Source organism: Dermacentor silvarum, chromosome 1 (genome assembly GCF_013339745.2).
Source record: "Dermacentor silvarum isolate Dsil-2018 chromosome 1, BIME_Dsil_1.4, whole genome shotgun sequence".
Lineage (NCBI taxonomy): Eukaryota > Metazoa > Arthropoda > Arachnida > Ixodida > Ixodidae > Dermacentor > Dermacentor silvarum.
The window spans coordinates 52663313-52684159 of NC_051154.1; the positions used below are offsets into that span (position 1 = coordinate 52663313).

General features: G+C 48.7%; 1 protein-coding gene across 2 annotated transcripts in view; it reads left to right on the plus strand.

Moving 5' to 3' along the window:
* LOC119463119 (uncharacterized) overlaps window positions 1–20847 on the plus strand; it is a 288717-nt gene that overhangs the window by 207086 nt on the left and 60784 nt on the right. The window contains exon 2 of one of the 2 annotated variants that reach the window (XM_049668077.1): window positions 15822–15890. The exons of the other annotated variant lie outside the window; for it this stretch is intronic. The gene's annotated coding sequence lies outside the window, so the exon portion shown is untranslated. The remainder of the gene's footprint in view (window positions 1–15821; window positions 15891–20847) is intronic. 2 annotated transcript variants of the gene reach the window in all.

Consider the following 20847-nt stretch of genomic DNA (forward strand, 5'->3'; position numbering starts at 1 on the left):
AATAAAGGGTTAAGAAAGTGCGGTATTACTGAGATTAGCGGAAATCTTCGGGAAGAAATTAATTTACAATAACGTGCGAGGAAAAACTGTCAGCCCTTCCACTGGGGTGGAGATGGAAGACGAGCGAAGCTGTACTATGGTGGGAATTATGTATTTCCAATTATGACTATTAAGATGTGATGGTGCGTGCAATTGGTTATTTGAACTATTAAAGAATGAGAAATATAGATGATTCGGTGGATTTCATTTATTTAGTGACCACAGGGACCATGGCCTTATGGTCGCTACGGTACAGCGCCATAGGGTGTACGGCAAAGGGTGGAACGTTCTTCATAAACACGTCACCAACGCCGCGCGCGTTCGGTGCGAACGCGAGCAAAACGCCGCCGCCGTCGACAAGATTAATTGGGCTCCTGCTTTGTCCAGGGGGCGCTGCGAAAATGGTGCTAAACAGCGCCCTCTTTCCTGAACTGGGTAGTACCAAGCTCGATCGTCTGCTTCGGAAAGCACGTTTACAATATGGACCCGCGCCACTTTTGGTTGTGTTGTACCCCGGCCTGCCGCGAATATCGGGCGCCGAAGATTTTTTTCAGGGGTGGCACACTGCGTAAAGGCAAGAAACTATGCAACTCAGAATACGTGTACGCCGTTTAAGAAATAAGCGGCGAAGTTTTAGCACGGTGTCAATCGCAAGTGAAGCGACTCGCGTACGAAGTTGAACTTCAGGTAAGGTTTGCACGCTGCTAGATTCAGGCACACAAGCGCGAGAAAATTCTTGCTATAAATGAATTTACAGCAGCGATAAGCAGACATCATGTACACGGAATTTGAAGTGGAACTATTCGAGAGCACGACGGTACACGCCGCAACGGCAGCGGTCTTTCAGCATGCCGCGAACGAACTGCTCGATCGCACCATCGCACGCGCCGCCACGCGTGGTAGCGGTCTTTCAGCATGCCGCAAAACGGCGGGCCTCCTACGATCTTTGTTGACTGCATGCCGCTAGACAAGTAGTTATGCCTTCGCTGTAGTAGCGGCCATCTGTCGCTTTAGCAAGTGATAAATAACTGATGCAATGCATCGCGCTGTAGCTTTTAATGACAGCGCTCGAACATCGATGTGCTTTAATCAATACTGCCTTGCTGGCGCTGCCTCAACCTGCTGGCTTGAGGTCAAGGACGAGCACATGTAACTCTCAAATCTGTGCTGCTCGTAGTGGGGTAGTGAAGTTATCCAGCGCGCCCGACGCTCCGCTTCGTGAGGCCTTGAAGAAAAATGGTAGAATCTGATGTTTGGATTCAGGCCTTCTTCCTCGTGGCAGCGCACGACGCAGCGGTAACGACGGTGACGCTTTTTTGAGGCTGAGCTAGGTCTCTCCGGATCGGCGTCGCCGATTACGTCTGCTTCCAGCATTACGTCCCACGGCACATGGAGAGTCCGTTTTCGTTGAACTAGGCTGCGGCCAGCTCGCGGCGTGGTCTGTGAGAAGTGACGAGCCTTTTCGCACTCACAAAAAAAAAATGCGAATCGGCGCAAAACTCGGCCTAGAAACTGCTTCGCCACAGCGAGGGCTCAATACTACCCAAGCTGGTACTACCCAGATAACTTTTCTCGCCGCCTCCAGGCGCCGCTACTATACCTCAAACTCCAGCGCAAGATGCCAATACGCATTTGGTTCCGCAGCTAAACGTCGCCTCCCCTCCCTCCCTCCCTCCCGTCCCCCCACGGCCTTTCGCACCACAGAAGAAGTCGCGTTTGCTCTCCGCCGTGCGTACGCTCCCCGTGAAAGCGCGCGTCCCTTGAGCGCTTTCACTCGCACATACAGCATGCGGCCAATGAGTGTTGTTTAAATGCGAAGCATTTTTTTGCGAACATTTGTTACATTGACAGTATCTATCTATCTATCTAGCCGCCTACGACTTTGTGCTCTCATGGCAGTTTCGTTAACTTGGTATGTACCAATATTGGCATACTATGACAAAAGTATATCACGAGCACAAATGATATGTCATGAAATGAATGTCATGACATGCATGTCATGTAGGCCATGAAACAGCCGCCTACGTCTTCGTGCTCTCATGGTCGTTTCATTAACATAGTAGGCACCAAAATTGGCATAGTATGACAGTCGTGTATGACGAACCTAAGTGATAGGCCATGACATAAATGGCATGACATGTGTGTCATGTAGGTCATGACAATGACCCAGCGAAAACTATTAACACTCAGAAACCCCTGAAATCTCAGAGCCCCCCCCCCCCCCCCGGGAAAATTCCGGAGGGGGCTCGAGCCCCGAAGCCCTCCCCCCCCTCGTAGTCGTCGCCTATGTTCACGACAATGTAATGCAAAATTGTGTTCGAAGACAACTCATTTAGGGAAGTAGCACTTTGCCACCGTGAAAATGTGCACAATCTGTGATAAAATGTTTGTTTTCGAGGAGTAATACATTTCTGTGGATGTTTGATCTACGGAAGAGGCGCACTTTTACGAAATCACCACACGCTGACTTAGGGGAACTATGCACTCGGCAACAACGCTACGTTGTTGTACCGGTAAAACGGGGCCGATTGTACTTCCTAAGCACAATTCGGAAATGCTGTCACTTCAAAAAATCGCAATATGCCGGACTTCCGATCGCGGCAGTTGATATACAAGCAGCGCTCTTCTGCAGAGAGAACAGGTCGCAGGAACGTTTTTTGCCAACCAGCGCCCACTTCGGAGGCGCGGCAGAGGGGAGGGGCCCCCGCAGTGACGTCACGCTGTTTGCAAACAGGGACGGTGCATCGTCTTTCTTTTTCGTGGTCGGCGGCCGGACTTTTTCTGCTGAAGGAACGTGCCCTCGCGCAACTGAGCTGCTGGGCATGTTCATCGCAGAACGCCAACTATTTGAGACACATACGCTGCCGCGCCAGAGTTTGTAGCGTCCGAAGGTTTAGAATGTTAGATGATGTGGTTGCATTTGCCTGTATTAAGGCGAAAGCCTTATGTCTCATGGTGAGGTCTCCGTTTCAAGACGGTTGCAAAACCACGTCGTCGACACGAAATGGTCCTTTTAGGATAAGAGGCGATAATGCGCACAAAACCGCGATTAAGGGTGGAAGAATGATTAAGCAAGTGAACTGAAATGATAACAGGTATACAGAGAGGTGAATTAAGAGGGAATTGATGGTGAATCAAGAGTGAATTGATGGTGAATTAAAGGGGTTTAGTTGGGTGATATGAGTCAAACGAAAAGTAATGACGAGATAGAGGGATCTAAGACAATGAAGAGTAAATGAGAGTGAATTAAGAGTGAATGAAGGTGAATCAAGTGGTGATAGCTTGAATCAAGAGTGATTAAAAGTGGAAATTTGGAGTAATAGAGCAAACAAAGTGTGATGGAAGTAAAATCGAGATGATAGAGTGAATGAAGGTAAACCAAGCAGTGATAGGGTGAATCAAGAGTGAATCAAGCGAAGGGGTTGTGGAGTGGGGAAGTGACTTGCAAAAAATATGTCTGAGATTTGAGGGTCCAAGTGAGAGTAACTCTGCAAAAAAAAGTGCTGAGTCACAGTTCGAGTTTGGGGAATCATAGAAAGGGTGACATAAAAAAAACACGATGACTTGCAAAAATGGCTGTTAATTGTGGTTTCAGAGTGAGGATGACAGAGTGATGATGGCAAAAAAAAGTGCTCGTCATGTCATTGAGTTAGCCTTCAAGTCGTCTTAGCTGTAGCATAAGGGACCCCTAGCAATTTTTTTTTTTTTTTCTGCCGCCTGGGCTGACGGTTGCGCGCGGTGCATTCGTCGCCAAAGACCGCCGTGCGTCGCTCGTCGAGATGGCGCCGTTTCGCCTTGCCGGCTCATCGCAGCTTGGCGTATGCACCCACTCCCACAATGCACGGGGTATACATGTATGATCCTGAAGCGAATGGTCGTAGAAATATCTGGTATACATGGTGTCCGTGGTGTAAACGAGCGGAGAAGAGAGCTAAGATGCGCCGCCATGGTCATGTCATCGTCGTCACACCGTCGTAGTCGCGCTGTCATTCCGCCTACCAAAACATGTAGACCATAACTTTGCCTCCATCATCCAACAGCATTATCGAATGCCAGCAGTATACTTCGGAAGTATGTTGCTATAGCGTGCTTATTTGGCCTCTGCGGCGCGCATACGTTATTCGCCTACTTTGACAATCATTCGCGATTGTTTCTGCAAAAAGTTGTTTGTCATTTTGCAGACAAGCTGAGCGCGCGTTGCTCACGTCTGTGGCAGCGCACTTACCAGCACGCGAAATCAACGCAGCTCTCTGCAGTTCTATGAGTACCTGAAATATGGGCGGCGCTCAGCTAAAACTGATTATTAAACAATTTCAACAAAATCAATTTGATAAGCGCTTGTTTGGCTGCGCTACGCGCGTTTTTACGATTAGGAGAAGACGCTTGTTTCGTTCCTTTCTTTAACGATACAGTCACTTGCAGTTTTATATTGGTGTGCAACCTGCATAGCCTTCTTCCTAAATCTATACAGCGCGTTATTCGTAAATCTATATAGCGTTAACTATCATGGCAAGACAAATTTCTACGAACTTCCACTTTCTTCTCACATATACGCGTTTACAAACTGCCCACGTGACCAACATTTACTTGCATTAAAGGAATCATTGAGCATACTACAGGACGTAAATAATAGTAAATTCCACTGGCGGATCTGGAGCAAGTTTTTTTGCTCCGCGGCCGAGAATTTGAATTCCACTGGCGGATCCAGAGCAAGATCGCATGTTCCACTGGGCGATTTGGGGAAACTTGCTCCGCGACGGAGCGCTCCGCGTTGATCCGTCTTATAGAGCCGGATTTCGCCGGAACTCCAGCGACTAGGCGCCGTCACTTCCGGAACAATCGGGTACGTCGGTTGCTTGCAGCGCTTTTTCAAGCGCTGTCTGGTAACCCTGTGGCGTTGTTTACAGTTCTGAAATGGCGTCGTTCGACCCTGCCGGATTGCTCGTTGCTTTGAGCGACAGCGACAGTTCGCACAGTTCCTCTTCAGAAAGCAGCAGCAGCAGCGATGAGGATGAGTCGTACGTACTGTACGAAATTTTATTTAATGAAATGTTTGCAGAGCCTCCGCACAAACGCCCCAAAATCGCCGGCTACGTCGAAGAAGACGCGAAGTGCAGTTGCCGCTGTGCCTAGAACCCCCAACGTGGTCTAATGCGAGATTGGCAACATGGGTAACCGGATGCGTGCGACAACTTCCGCTGCAATCCCTGCCGGAGCGTGTTTATTTTTCACTGGTCGATCGGGATCGGGTCGCTCCGCGGCGGATTTTCTTGCTCCGTCGTGGATTCGGCACACCGCTCCAGATCCGCCAGTGGAATTCACTATAAGTTTTCGTTGCCAAATTTTTCCGGTGCCTCTTACTTTTTTTTTACGTTATATAAATGTAAAAAAAAAAGATGCCGTTATAAATTCAATATTCGAAGCCTGTATTGTCTGAAAATTCATCTCTGTCTCTCTCTCTCTCTCTCTCTCTATATATATATATATATATATATATATATATATATATAATTGAAAATATCTGCCCTGGATACATATTGATCAGAACCACAACATAACCGTTGCTCTTGCAATCACTGTACGAGTATACCATATACAGCTGCGCTACCCAAAGCGATGGTGTTGATAAATAAATGGCGGATCGTTCTAACATGAGTGCTTAGCGAGCTGCTTGGTCATCGCGGGGGTCTAATTCCGACTCGTCTCTCAGGAAACAACGCCGTTACCGGCGCCGCGCCGCGCTGGTTCGCAGAAATATCGACCCGAGCTGACAAACGATCGTCCACAACGCGGTTGCAATCCGACGGCTTAAGCCCCGAAAGTTAAACCGACAGCTGGGCGCCCCGGCAAGCTCTGCGGCGATAGCGGCCTCCGCCGCCCGCGCCAGGCTGGCGGATCTCCTGCGCCTGTTGGACACGGCTCTACGGGATTCTCGGCGCCGACCACCATCGATCCCGAAGCGTGTCGCCGAACATAGCGCGCGGCGAGCTCGGTGTATTACACAAGCCGTTAATCATGGCAATCAGGGACAGCCGCGAATGGCCAGCAGACGGGAGCACCGACGTCGTTGTGAGACGGGAACCCATAGTTCGTGGCCGGAAGCCGTTGAAAACGACATGGACGCCGACGTGCGAAGGGTGATTTTAACTTCATCCATAAATACATATGCTCCTCGCGAAACACGACGGGATGGTGAAAGCTGGGCTGCGCAAAGTGGCTAGTCCCTCTAATGCATGTTTCAAGGTAACGTGGTAGTATAGCAGTATACAGTAAACAGAAGCAACAGCCGACTCTTCGCATAGGAGTAATACCCCTGTCACAATGGGCGTTTTAATTTCATTAGATTCGAATGACGTTCGGTGCAAGAAATGCCATTCGACACGTGGTGTTGCTACACAGAAAAAAAAAAGTTAATGCAATTCGTTCATGATAACAATGGCGATCATACCAAAAAACTTTGCAAGAAAGGTCGAACAAGGTACGTGTGAGTGTCTGAAAAGTCAATCAATATATTTGAAAATAAATATGGGGCGTCACTTCAATGATATGACACGCATATAAAACTTCTATTTCAGAATGTCTGGCCACCCTAAGCCAAGGAAAGGCTTAGCCAGCTTAGTAGTCGTAGCCGATAAATTGAACTCAAACAATGTGACCGACATGGCAGCGATGAACGACGACGCTCAGTTGCAGCATGGTGAAGCAGTTAGTTGCTGTGTACCTTGTTTGTACGTGCACACATGCGCCCGTTTGTTTGTAGTATACGACCGACTTGTAAAGCGACGGCGGACAGACGCCACTGAGGTGAAGAGTAAAAATATTTTGTGAGAGCCTGCCGTACAGCTTTTCTCTCGTTAGAATGACAGATGCGTAAAAAACACTCAAAATAACTACCTTTTTACAGGAACGCTTCTCAAGTTACGAACGCTCAATGTCATATTTTAGCGTGTCTCTTGGGTACAGAGTATACATTCGATTCGAGTGTGAAGCCGCGGATGAGTTTCTCGATCGAACTTATCCGGGACTGCGGAAGTCATTCAATTCTACTGGCATTACATGTCGCTGTGTAGCAGTCTAACAATGTCATTCGATGCTGATTCCATTCAGTTTGAATTACATTAAAATGTCCAGTGTAGCTGGGACGTAAGTAAGAGGATTAGATATCTGGATAGCAGATAAAGGATGTCAAAAATAGGGTGCCGCTCGCGTCGAACTCAATAGAGACAGAATTGACTCGATCGTTGAGCAAGTGCTCAGATACCGCGTTGGTGACACAGAGGTTCAGATCGGAGAAGAAATCGGAACGAGTTTCCACTTGCATACATGAATGAGAAGGCATTGTCACAGTAAGATGGCGCCATTGACACATGTAAGCCACTGTGAGATACTGTAGATTATGTATACGAAGTTGCGCCATGCTAATTCAGAAGAATGCAGTTTCCTATTATTATTATTATTATTATTATTATTATTATTATTATTATTATTATTATTATTATTATTATTATTATTATTATTATTTTATTTGAAAACATATACGCAGGAAAGGGAAAGCGAGGAGCAAGGCTGGCAACTGCCACCGGAAGGGGCACAACGCCTGCCTACTCTTCGGAAAGGAGGAGACCGAAACATAGAAATTGAAGATAGGAAGGAGGGCAGGAAAGAGGAAAGAAAGAGCGAGATCACAAATCTCAAAGAATAAAGTAGAACACACAGTACAGGTCACACCCAGTAGGGCCGGTCACTGCAGGTCAGGCTACTAAAGGATGTTAAATAGAATATATAGTTTCTGGGTTACAAACGGCGATGGACACCTGGCAGCCTAGCCCAGGGCACCAACAGCCATAACCGTTGGACAAATAAAGTTGATTCCTATCCTATCCTGGGTTACAAACGTGCCCCTAAGTTCGTTACTTAGAGAGGTTGCATAGAGGAAATAGGCGCTACTTCTGCTTCCCTGCAGGAAGCACGGCTCAACTCCCCCGTCCCTCCCTCTTTCTTATAGCGCGCCCTTGATCGCATTCGCTCACCTCCTCCTACCCCGCCCCCCTTTGCGCGCACAACACAAGGCGAGTGGGATGTTGGCACGCCATCGAGCGACCATCCTTCTCCTCACATGGTATATTATTTAACTGCGCTAACCCACACGGACAAGGACGAGGCAGACAAGAGTCGGTGTGTATACATCGGTCAGACGGCTAGGTGTATTAATGTTCGGCTGAAAGAACAATAAAAAATAGCACTTCAGATGGTTATTCCCACGTGGCTAAGCATTGTAATGACTGTAAAAAACTAAACAAGGAAACTTGCCTCCCACTTCTTAAACAAACTAGAATTTTGTACCGTCATCGGGACCGTAGTACTAGGGAGCTGTTCGAGGCATTTAAGAGAAAGACTACACGTGGGTGTGTAAGCGAACCTTCGGTGTCATTAGCTGATTGCGAGATGGCGTTTTCAGATGCTACTGTGTGACGTCAACATATCCATGGTTGGATCGCCAATCAGATGTATTCCTTTTTTTCTGTATATATGCCATTTTCACCCATTAAACATTCAGTTGCGAGTCTGCGCACGTCTTGTCTGCCTCGTCCTTGTCCGTGTGGGTTAGCGCAGTTAAATAATATACCATGCATGTCAACCAACTAGCCCGACTTGGAGCTCTACTTCTCCTCTCTACTTCGCACGCTTTCCATCGCATCTACAGCATGCATACGGCGCGCGGGTTGAGACAGAATATTATTGCGATAGCAATTATATGGACACTTCCACCGGATTTCTGCCGTCGGCGTCGCCGTCGCCGTCGTCGTCGCCGTCGCCGTGAGGTTCCCTATAGATAAAATCTTCGCCGCGCGCCGTATGCCCGAGCGGAAGCGTGCGGGGACGCGCGCTATCACGGAGAGCGAACGCACTCAATCTCCCACGCGCAAGCAAGGAAGCGGGAAGCGAGCGCCGGAGGGAGCAGGGGGGGGGGGGGGGGGGGGGGGGGGGGGGGGGGCGCACTTCTCTGCCAACAACCGCGCTCGTCACTCGTCGCTCGCGCGCACCGTCTCTTATCTCCACACGGCTCTGACCCGTACATTCGCCACTCAGTTTCCGTTGAAGCGATAGACGCACGTACCTTCGCCCGCAGCGGCGTATGCTTGCTGCCGGTGTTTTGACAGTCGTTGTCTGCAGTCATTCAGTGTGATCTATTCGTGTTTGTTTGTGCGCGCTCACACCACGCTTGTTCATTCAGTTAGTAATAGTCGGGCCACATTTTCCAACGCAAGCTACACGTGCAATGCTGCCCGGATCGGCAGTGCAGCGCTACCGGTGTGTCCCTTCGCACGCGCTGCCCACGGGAAGCGCTTCTCATCAACACCACTGTTTCACACGCGCCTTCTCGTGGTCATCCAGTCTCTCTTCATGTCGGTCTACTTACGCCGCAGCACACCTGCTTACTTAAAGCTCATGTTTACTACAATTCATATTGCTACCAAAGCCGCTCACCTTACTTCGTATGACATTGCTGTGTTGCTATCGCATTCATTGCTTCGCCCTTAAGGCGAAACTGTGACATTTTTATCCCACTTGGACTTTATACGGAACCTCACGGCGATGGTGACGGAAGAAATTTTCCTAGAGGGCTAATTGCTTCTGCAATAAAAAGAACCCTTCAATACTATCACGTAGTGCATGTGGCATACGTACCCTGTAAGGCACGTCGTGAGAAGCCGTTCACAAATAATTTCTTAATTAAAATATAAATATGTCCTTATATTTACCCGAATCTTCCCAAGATAACAAGAGCGTTGATCCCAAAATAAAATGCATAAATCTAACTAAAACTGTCCTCGTTCTTCAGTGAGGGATTCCTTAAATGGTTCTTCCGAAGGCGATCGAAAAGACTATTTTAGCACTTCTTTTTTTTTAATCTTTACTTGATGCCGTATGAAGGAAAAGAAAGAAAGCGGGCTCAAAACTTTGTTTCCCGTACCTTTCCTTAGCGAAAATAAAAAATAGCGTAGCTTGCTCTGGAGGCGCAATGCTAAAGAGACAGCGGAACTGATGGGCACCTAGCTAGCCCTAGCTTTTGGGCTAGGCTAAGCACTACCAAGTCATCCCAAGCATTTTCCGGAATTTATTAATTATTGATCGAATATCGATTAGCTATTGATTGGCTATCGATTGCCTATCGATGACTGACTAAGTAGTCCCAACCATGCTTAGCCAGGCTCACCTTCGCTAGTTCACAGGGGTATGTGCCATTGCGGTTGGACCCTTTCTTCACTACCGCCAAGATCGGCCCACATTTTTTTCCCACGCGCCACGGACTAACGGCTGGCTTAAACAGCACCGTTGTGAAAAACAAGAACAACAACTACAACAACAACGACGACTACAGCAGGAAAGTGGGTGAAGGAAACACCGTCCGCGCAGATTTGACTGAACCAATAAACTATGCCAGAGCGAAGCAGCATGACCGCGACTTTCTCCCGCTATATCGCGTGGCTTTGTAGAAAACAAACGCAACCACTGCAGGAGGGCCGGCGCGACAGGTGCAAAGCCGAGTTTCATTGCCTTGTCGATCACGGTGGGTGTCTGCGCGCGGGAACCATGGCGCTGAGATTAGTAGGAACGCGAGCGTGCTCTCGTTTCGGGCCGACGAGATAGCCTACGTGAAAACTTTTCTGGCTAACCGTCGGGCGGCAGGCATTAGACGTGGTCCGCACTCCCCTCCCCCCCCCTCTCCCCCCAGAGCTAAGTATGTGGAGCCATGGATCAGCGCTTATCGGCCGCGGACATTCGGTCGAGTGTAATTTTCCTACGGCGGGAGTTAATTTTCTAGCCCTCGGGGGTCCTTCAGCATGCAGCCACGGAGACACACGACACGCGGGTGTCATGTGTCTTGACTTAACCGCCTTCAAAGTGGAGGCGTTAAGCCATGACCTGCGTCAACGCTTCATCCAAAAACAAATGAGCCAATCCACGGACGCCAAGTTTCCGGTAAGCCGTATGCACCTCCGGCGGATTAACCATTCACGGACCCGCGGAACTGACCCACTGCAAGCGTGCTGACGCTGGTGGCATGCTATATATGTATACGTGAGCCCCTGCATTACATCAGTGATCCCGCGAGAAGAGGCGTCAGCACTTCTCCACGTCCGTCGACGCTGCCTGGATGCCAGGGAATGTGGCAACGGTTCATCGCGGGCTTTTTCCTTTTCTCATCTTATTGCGATAGCAATTATATGGACACTCCAAGCGGATTTCTGCCGTCGGCGTCGTCATCGCCGTCGCCGTGAGGTTCTGTATAAAGTCCCAGGGCATAAATTCGTCGCCGCGCGCCGTATGCTGTATGAGCGAGTGTAATCGTGCGAGGGACGCGCGCTTTCAGGGAGAGCGAACGCACGGCGGCGACCAAACGCGACGTCCTTCGGCGCGCGAAAGGCCGCGGGGAGATGGAAAGGAGGGAGGGAGGCGACGTTTAGCTGCGGCACCAAATGCGTACCTTGTGACCGGGCGACGACTGTAGGTGCAGCGGAGACTTCCGCTTAACACGTGTTGTCATGGTAATCGCGGAGCTCCTCGGTGCCTAGGGACATAATCGCTTAGGGACTTTTGAGGCACTGGTCTCCACTTCATGAGCGTGGATCTCTTATCTCCGGGACCGGGCGCAGCGACCTTGCCGAGCACAGCTACTACGTGCGTAGGGAGCGAATCGTTTAGGGTGCGTTGACTGTGTGGCGGTGTCTGGCCCACGCCTGCCGCGCTTTATTATTGTAGCGTTTGTTCTAGTGGCGGAAATTCTTGCAGTAGTCGTGGTGTGGCATGACATCTTTTGATCTCGGTGAACTGTGGTGGTGTAAACAAGCGGATACTGCTCGCGTTTGTACCCCGGTGCCCCGGCGGAAGCCGCGGTGCCGGGCGCCGACGCGAAGCGGCGGTCATTGGGGTGTTGCGAAACGCAGCGTAGCAACACCCCAAATAAAAAAAATACTGCGCCAGTCAGGTAGACTGCTTCCTCCCTGATAGTAAGATTATATTTGGATCATCAAAACAGTGATGCGTTTATTTAGGAATATCATCGTTTCTCTCTCACACCCGCTTGTCCTCGCGCCTGCGAGAGAGAAACGATATAATCTCACTATCAGAGAGGGAGCAGTCTACCTGACTGGAGCAGTATTTTTTTATTTAGGGTGTTGCTACGCTGCGCTCCGCAACACCCCAACGACCCCCGCTTCGCGTCGGCGCCCTACTAGCAATTGTAAAGTCGCGACCGGGTGCAAGGGGAACTGGCGACTCAATGTCGCACGCGAAAGGAGGAAAGCGGGGAGGCAGCGCGGGAGGGAGGGGGTGCGGCTTCTACTCGGCCAGAAACTGCGTACTTGTACTTTGCGCGGCTGCGGGTGGTCGCGCGCACCGTATCTTGAAAGCGATCTGCACACGGCTCCTACTTTTGTAGGCGCTATGCTTTCGCCGCTCAGTTTCCGTTGAAGCGATAGACCGCACGAACCTTCGGTCGCTGCCGCTGCGCTTGCTCACGCCAGTGTTTTGACAGTGGTTGTCTGCGGTCATCACGTGTGATCTATTTATGTTTGCTTGTGCGCGCTGACACCATGATTCTTAATTCAGTTAGTAAGCGAATGTGTCCAAGTTTATGCAGCCGTTAAAACTAATGTCCTTTCTCCGTGTAGCTCTCTACTAATTTGCTATCACAATTGACGCTTTGCCTTTGGGGCGAAACTGCAACTTTTTTTCCCATTTTTCATTTTTCTGGATGCGCTAGAATCAAATGTCAATTAAATAAAGAAGGAAATTTGGAAAGAAAGAAAACTCCGTCCTAACCGTTTTTCACCAATACGGGAACTTGGGAGTCGTTCGTGTATACCAACAGGGTGTCGCTGCTTTCGGTAAGCCTTTTCCACTGCATTTTTTGCCCATTCGTTTCCTCAGTGTCTCGGCGTAGCCGTCTTGGCCTTCGGAAGCTCTTAGGGCGACCTGCTTTTTCTCTCGCCACCGAAATCAATCTTCATTGCCCTCCTGGCCGTGTACCTCTTGTCTCTTCTCATTACGCAACCAAGCCGGCTCGGTGTTTGCTCTTGGATACACGGCTCTCATTTCCGTTACTTTCACCGTTACTCGTATAGTTGTTCCGGTCTCCAACTTTCCTCGTACCTCCTGGCATCCAACTTGGCACCCTCATTCGAGCCACTTGCATCATCTAACTCATGTTAGAATTCGCCCAAATTGCTTCTTCTTACAGCGTTGCACAGTAGCACCACCCTATTGCAAAACTTATAAAAATGGTCAACACGAATAAAAAAAAGCGTGTGCTAAGAACATAAGCTAACAATGTGAACTATAATTAAGCATTTACCGCGACTCTGGCGGAACGTCATCACCGTCGTTGGGCTAGCCGCGAGCGTAGCAACAGCGGTTCGAGTAAAAATGCATGCAGACTATTGTAAGCTATTCAAAGCGCGCGAACACATGGGCAGAATTTAATGGACTTCTCTTATTCATAGCACTGCGGATAACTACATGCCCTTTTATGCGCTCGCAACGTCGAGTTCTAAATGCAATTTTCATTTCATCTGTAACTGTACATCACACTGACTTGATTGTGTTCAAGAATGTTTTTTTTTTTTTTTTTTTTTTCGCTGTTGCGTTTCTTGAGATGTACCAGCCAATATGACCGTTTGTGTCTGACTGAACGATGAACGCTTGTGCATGTGTGTGAGCGCGTGCTGTGGACATTATTCTTCTCTCCTTCTTCTCATCTTTCAGTTCCCTTTCCCCCTTCCGGAATGCAGGGTAGCCAGCCTGGTTAACCTGCCTGCCTTTCCCCTTATGACTTCCATGTCTCTTAATACTGTCTGTTTCACACTTTGCATTTTGTGTGAGCTTAGTGTGAAAGACATGTTTAGCGTGACTGTTGTTCTCCGGTTGCACAATAGATATAATTGCCTGTACATTTGGTGCCTTGTTTCTTCATAAACATTCGGGAGTTTCGCGAATTGGTTCCCACATGCCATCTTACATGGAAATTATTAACCGTGTACGAATAGCTACACTGATCACTGTCGCGCTGCTGAAAAAAGTGCGTGCTTAGCTTCCACGGCTTCCACTACGACACTAAATGCGACACTATACTCGTAGTTACTCGTAACGTAGGCGAAATGCTTGCGTTGTAGTGCACGCTAAAGAACCCCAGGTGGTCAAAGTTAATCAGGAGACCTCCGCTATTGCGTGCCTCATAATCAGAACTGGTTTTGGCAGGTAAAGCCTCAGAAAGAAGTTATTCGTAGTAACGCGTGCGCGTCACGCAGCAGTGTTCCACCGAGATCACGCCCTCGAACTTAAGGGTGTTGCTCAAGACATCAACGTTTTTTCATTATTATTATTTTTTCTCTCTAGACGTGAGAAGTTTCTTTTCAGAACGCAGTAATAAAAACGCGCGCACAAGCGTAGCGCCCTCGGAGGGTCCTGTTCAGTCAACTGTGAACGCAAAAAGGAAATGAGCCGAGGCCCCCGGCTTCTCGTCTAAGGCACTGGTCCAGTATGCCTTCGCACTCCGCCCTCACAGCGCACTTCACCCTCCCACACTGCCCCAGACACCGCGCGTTTGTGGCCTCTTCTCCGCGCTGCAGCAAAGTGCTGCTGCGAAGTATACCTCCGGTCACGCGAAATCCAGAAAAGCGCGACGTTCCTCTGGAAAAAGCGGGCCAGGGGAGGCGCTGGCCGTTATTTCTGAGAGGTTCGCGGGGCGCAGAGTCGGAGAGGGCCACTCCTCGCCGGCTGCGTTCGGGCCAGCAACACCGCGGTTCAGAGCGGGACGCTTCCGCGCCGGTCGGACGGCGAGGGCCCGGGCCTGGCGCTCCATCACAGTGACGCGAAACAAAGACAGGCGCTTAGCGCGCGGCGGGGGCATCTCCGGGACACAGCTCTGTGGCTAGCGCCGACACCGCCAAACAAATGTGCCCCTCGGCTTTGTCCAGCCGAATCACGCGACAGTGACAAACCGTGAGGAGGGTCAGGAGCCAGCGCCACCGTCGGGCCGCGGCTCGCGAATCGAGGCGCGCCGGGGCGATTTGTGGCACGCTGAGCGCGCGCGCGCGCGCGCTCTCGGTCAGTATCTGTGTGTTCAGCACTAGCTGGCTGCTGGCATTGCGCTTGTTTTGCGAGCAACGGCGGACAAGCGGTCTCGTCGTTCCGCGCTGCGATTTGTAGGAGAAACCACTCGGCAAAAAAACTTTCCACAGCTTTGCTGGCGAGAAAGTAGGAATGTATACGAAGAAAGAAAGATCGCCCGTCCGTTTCCTCGGAAATCACGAAAAGTGGTGGGATGCGACGTACATCAATCCTAAATTGGACACTTATGGTACTCGCAGGGATCATTCGCAGTAAATAGTAATACTACGTCGTTTGCAACGAGTATGGATGGCCTGTCGTGTATGTAGTACTTACCGTCGGTCAACTACCGCAGCGTACATGACGGCGCAACTCAGCTCTTTTTCCGGCAAGCGACATCACCGTTTCTTTATAATTATTTATTCACTGAGAAGAAAATGAGGCCGATTCGAAAACGATATGTGCTCTGCTGGATAGCTTTGACCTGTATATTCGTTGCTGAACGAATATTCAGACCGACCAGCCCATCAGCTACATAAAAATTTTGTTTTCATCTATGGACTTTGAGCTCTGTGCGAACTTTTTGTTTCCAAAGAGTACATTTCTGAATGAAGATTCAGACTAGAGAGCGCAACGGTTATATAGAACGATTTATTTTCGCCTTTCAGCTTGGAACACTGTGAAAACTCTTCGTTCGCGCCCAGTTTGAAGCTCATCCATTCGTGAATTCACTATAGGTGAGTGTGAATTGTATGTACACTGCTTGCGTGATCTTTCCGTTATTTATTATACAAATATTTTTTATTCCTTTATGTTGGTAGGATTTTCCTGCATTCTTACGACATTGCTAAGCGTAATATATTTCTCGCGTGAGCATACCGTATGCGATACGACTACGTGCGTTTTGCGAGCCTACGCGTGTGAGCCTTGTTGATGGTGTATTCCCATGACCTGTGGCTTTTTATAGCTAATGGAAATCCGTCTTTTTGCCATCTTGTCCATTTTATTCATGATTAATGTTGTCTCAGCAGCGCTTTAAATTACAGCTTCATTAGCCGGATTTTTTTCATGTCGTTGCAGCTAAAGAATGTATCCTTGGGGCGCTATAACGTAAAATGATTCCAAACTGTTTTGATTCCCAACTCCTGACGTCAAATTTACGTAACCACCGACGTAAGTATCGGGCGGTGACCCGCAATGTTGTCTGAACAACCCAATCAAACACTCTCCTCGTTTATAGGAGGTCACCTTTGTTCGCTTTCAAAACCTCAGTGGTTATTCTTATCTAATTGGCTGACAAGAGGCGAGGAGCACGCTCTAGTGGAGAGGGTGTCGATGGGGCCGAACCAGCACAGTGAAAATAGATAACCGCATGAAGAGGATGGTGCTGGCTTCGACGATGGGTCCGCTTCGCCATACTTAGCTTGCGGTGGGTGGTCGAAAATCGCGGCGGCGTGCAACGGAAGGATAATAATGACGCTAAAATGAATCCTCAGCAAGGAAGAGTTGGCAGAGCGATGTCGTATGCATGCCGAAAGGGCTCGATAACGTTTTACTGCCACGCAAAAAGGTTTATCATGCGCAAATAAATACGTGCTCACCGGTAGGTGCGAGTAGCAAGGGCCTGAGCGATCGGCGGGCAGCCATCTTCTATTCCTTTCGGAACGGGGCAGTCTGTGGCTATTAAGAAATTTTTTCAATTTTGTTCGGCATATTAATGCATTTTTTTCGCGTACACGTCACTTTGACGTGGTGAGTTTTCGCGGTTTTGTGACATCGCGTGACAGACAGGCGAAGTGGGCGTAGCCAGAAAACATTGGACCAATGGCAGAGGGCTAATGGGGAAAAGGGGGTCGAATCAGGAATGATTATTTTCTTTTACGCGGTTTAATCATGCATAATCAGTGTGTACACGTTATATCAGATGGGGAGCTATCGCGGTTTTCGTGACGTCGCGTGACAGGCAGGCGAAGTTGGGAGTGGCCCGAAAATGTTTTCACCAATCGTGGAGGCTGATTGCAGAAATTGGAATCAAAACAGTTTGGAATCATTTTACGTTATGGCGCCCTATAGCTGCTTGCCATGTATTAGCTTCGACAAAATTTAAAAAAACGGCAAAGCTTGCACTAGGCCGCGCAAAGCTCGAGACACAGCAGCGAAGCTGGCCGATCGATTGCGTCATAACCTAAGAGATACCTGGCATAACCAAGCCCAACTCAGGCATAGCCAAGGCCGAACCTAGCTGCTACCAAGTTCAACCTATAGCTACTACCAGGAGACGCAATCGATCGGCCAGCTTCATTGTGTCTCGAGCTTTGCGCGGCCTAGTGCAAGCTTTGCCTCCCATTACAACGACAGAAGAGAAGTGGCATTGCACGCTGGAATGATTAGCGGCCACGCAGCCACCTGTGGAAGAAGACGACGACGACGACGAACGCGGGAGCAGTGGCACGAGCGCGTGCCGAGCACGAGTACGAGCGCTAACCGAGGGGCGCCAACGCGCCATCTGGGGAAGAAGACGACGACTACGACAACGCTCGAGCCAATGCTGATGATGATAGTTTCGCGAAATGCGCACTTGTTACGGCTGGCTTAAACAACTTCGCTGTTAAAAAAAATGGAAGACTAAATATCCCAAAGTTATAGTTACAAATGAAAGCTTTAAAGAATAAAAAATTAAAAGAACGAAATAACCAAAAGGTTTCACACTGGCTATATGTTTGAAGTTCGTGATCTCGAAATTAAGTCATCAGCCCATCCACTGGAGGCAAAATGTATTGCCTGCTTATGATTCCTCGTTGGCAGTGCATCATCGTCCAGCGCGTGTGAAAGAGCGTGTACGAGAAAGTTCTTTTTTTTTTTTTCTCAGTAGACTTCAGCGATTCCTCCGGCTCTGCACTCATTTACTGCGACTGCAGTAGGCACTCGCAGCAGAAAGCGACATCGTCTCAATAATAATGTCCTTGCGATTAACAGAACTGCGTCTTCTTCTACTACAGCATTATCTGCTGTGGTCTCCGAAGCACATGTGCAGCCGCCGCCACTCTCGGAGTCTGCCTGGCACACACAGCGCCACGCAAAGTGCCAAGACCTAAAAAAAATTAAATTATGGGGTTTTACGTGCCAAAACCACGATCTGATTATGAGGCACGCCGTAGTGGGGGACTCCGGAAATTTGGACCACCTGGGGTTCTTTAACGTGCACCTAAATCCAAGTACACGGATGTTTTCGAAAGCCACACGATAACGCAGTGCTTAGCGCGTCCGACTCCCAACTTCACGGCTCCTTTGTTTATGTTACAACTAGACAAAAGCAAAGCAGCGTCTAAAATGTACGTAACCCTGCCTACGGAACACGCTTATCTAGGCTTTCCACCGTTCCATGAGGTGAGGCCGCGATGAAAACCGATGGAACTGAATGGCCTCACCAGCTCCAGTCATGTTTGAGAAACTGTTGGTGCACCCAGAAACGCAACCTATTTGTTCGGCTTTGGTTCCACGGGGTATTTCGGCAAGGCAAAATAGAAGAAACGGCGGAACATAATGAACTAACGTGGCGCGCGGCCGTGCCCGGCCCGGCCGTCACATGCCTTTACATTCGCGGCGACGCCTCATGAAGGCGCCACCGGTCCAAACTCATCCAGTGCCCAGTGGCTATAGTCATGAACATTAAAATAAATTCCGGGGTTTTACGTGCCAGAACCACGATCTGATTATGAGGCACGCCGTAGTGGGGAACTGCGGCCTATTTTGACTACCTGGGGTTCTGCAAAGTGCAACTAATGCACGGGCGTTTTTTTGCATTTCCGCCCCCATAGAAATGCGGCCGCCGCGGCCGGGTTTTGATCCCGCGACCTCGTGCTTAGTAGCCGAAACGCCTAAGCCAGTAAGCAACCACGGCAGGCTAGCCATAAACATAAAAGAACTGTGTAGGAAAGCATAGGAGCAAGAAATAACTAACGTGTCCAGACGGGAGAGCGAGAGCTAGAGGAACCCGACAGCAGTATACACGGATCATAGATATATACACGGATCATAGATATACACTGATCATAGGTTTTATGCCCTTTTTCTTCGACTCTGTCATCAATTATTGTTTCGGTCTACGGTGGGTACTATTGTCTTTTTTTTTCACTTAAAATGACGTGCTTAATAATCGGTGGTAAATAAAGTGAACATTTTCCGCTACTTCGGCTAGATATTTGTTGCACTGCAAGTGCCAACTTGCAAATAAATTATGTAAGAGGCTGCGGTGAATAATTTTTAACTTAATTCTATTAGAGCACATCTTGCATTTGCGTTGAGGCAGCCGCCCAGTCCTCGACTCATGTCCATTTTGACTGGTACTATATAGTCGTAAGATATCATACTTCAGGACTACCCCCGTAATACATTGGCGTTTCCAGTAAACTTGAGGCGTATTACTTATTGGACCGGGTGTAAGTTTGGGTGAGTTGCGATTGCATTACTTCACTGCACATTGCGGCAAACGACTGCCGGCACGAACCAATAAGCTGTCCAGTTTACCTGTACGCCCCCAGTTGACTGTCACACATGTATCGCGAAATTGCATAGCGCACAAGGAAGGCATTTAGGGGAAATACTTAGCGGAATGGAGGTGGATGTCTCGAAGCTCGTGGTGGTCTCGGGACTCCTACTAAATATGCCTGCCCTGTGCACTGACCTCCTTCAATTCCGTAATGGCAACACGAATGCTAAACTAATTGGATAAAAAATTGATTGACAGAAAGTTGCCAGTTACTACTGCGATTTATATACGTGAGTAACTCTTTTCATCGGCAATTCAGCGGTCTTCTACTGCAGCAAGCAAATAAATCAGTTCCAAAAACGGCAAAATAAAGAAAATCATAAATCAGCCAATACATAGGTTATAATTTTTTTAAAAAGGCAGGAAGTATCAAATATAGAAACTGACAAATATTGAACATAATGTGTACAAAAAAAAGGGGGGGGGGTAACATATTAATATGTATAAAACATGGTGAGTAAAAAGGCGCAGAACTCGATAAACACAGTAAGACATCGAAAGAAACATGGTAAAAAAATGCTACATGATACTACAGGCAGGTGATTTAATCAAGCAAGACCTAATTCAATGGCAGATTCAAAACGCGCAGATTCCGCACGAACAATAACGCTTACTGGAAGATTATTCCGATCGTCGGCTCTTTGTGTGAAGAATTAATGACTATGGGCCGTTGTCCGTGCATTTGGTAAATAAACGGCTTTATAGTGGCTGTTACGGCTTGGAAGACAGTATGTTGGTTTGATAACAGGGTTGTCGGGAGCGAGGGTATGATACAGCTTGTGATAAAGGTTAAGTCTGAATGTTCTGCTACCTGGTTTGGGAATGTTAGCTTGGGAGTTTATTTGAGTGAGACATGTATAATGAGTAGTCTGAAAAGATTAATCTGGCTGCACAGTTTTGTACCGACTAGGCGATCATGTTAAGGTTATGTTGATGGGGGTTCCAGGCCGCCCATGCATATTTCAGCTTTGGTCTTATAAGGGTTTGGTAGACTAATAACCTTACGGAGGGTGGAGAAAGTGCGATATTACGTCATAAATAGGTCCGTCCCAAGTGGCTGCATTAAGCAGACTATGCATGCGCGCGCGCGCGCGCGTGTGTGTGTGTGTGTGTGTGTGTGTGTGTGTGTGTGTGTGTGTGTGTGT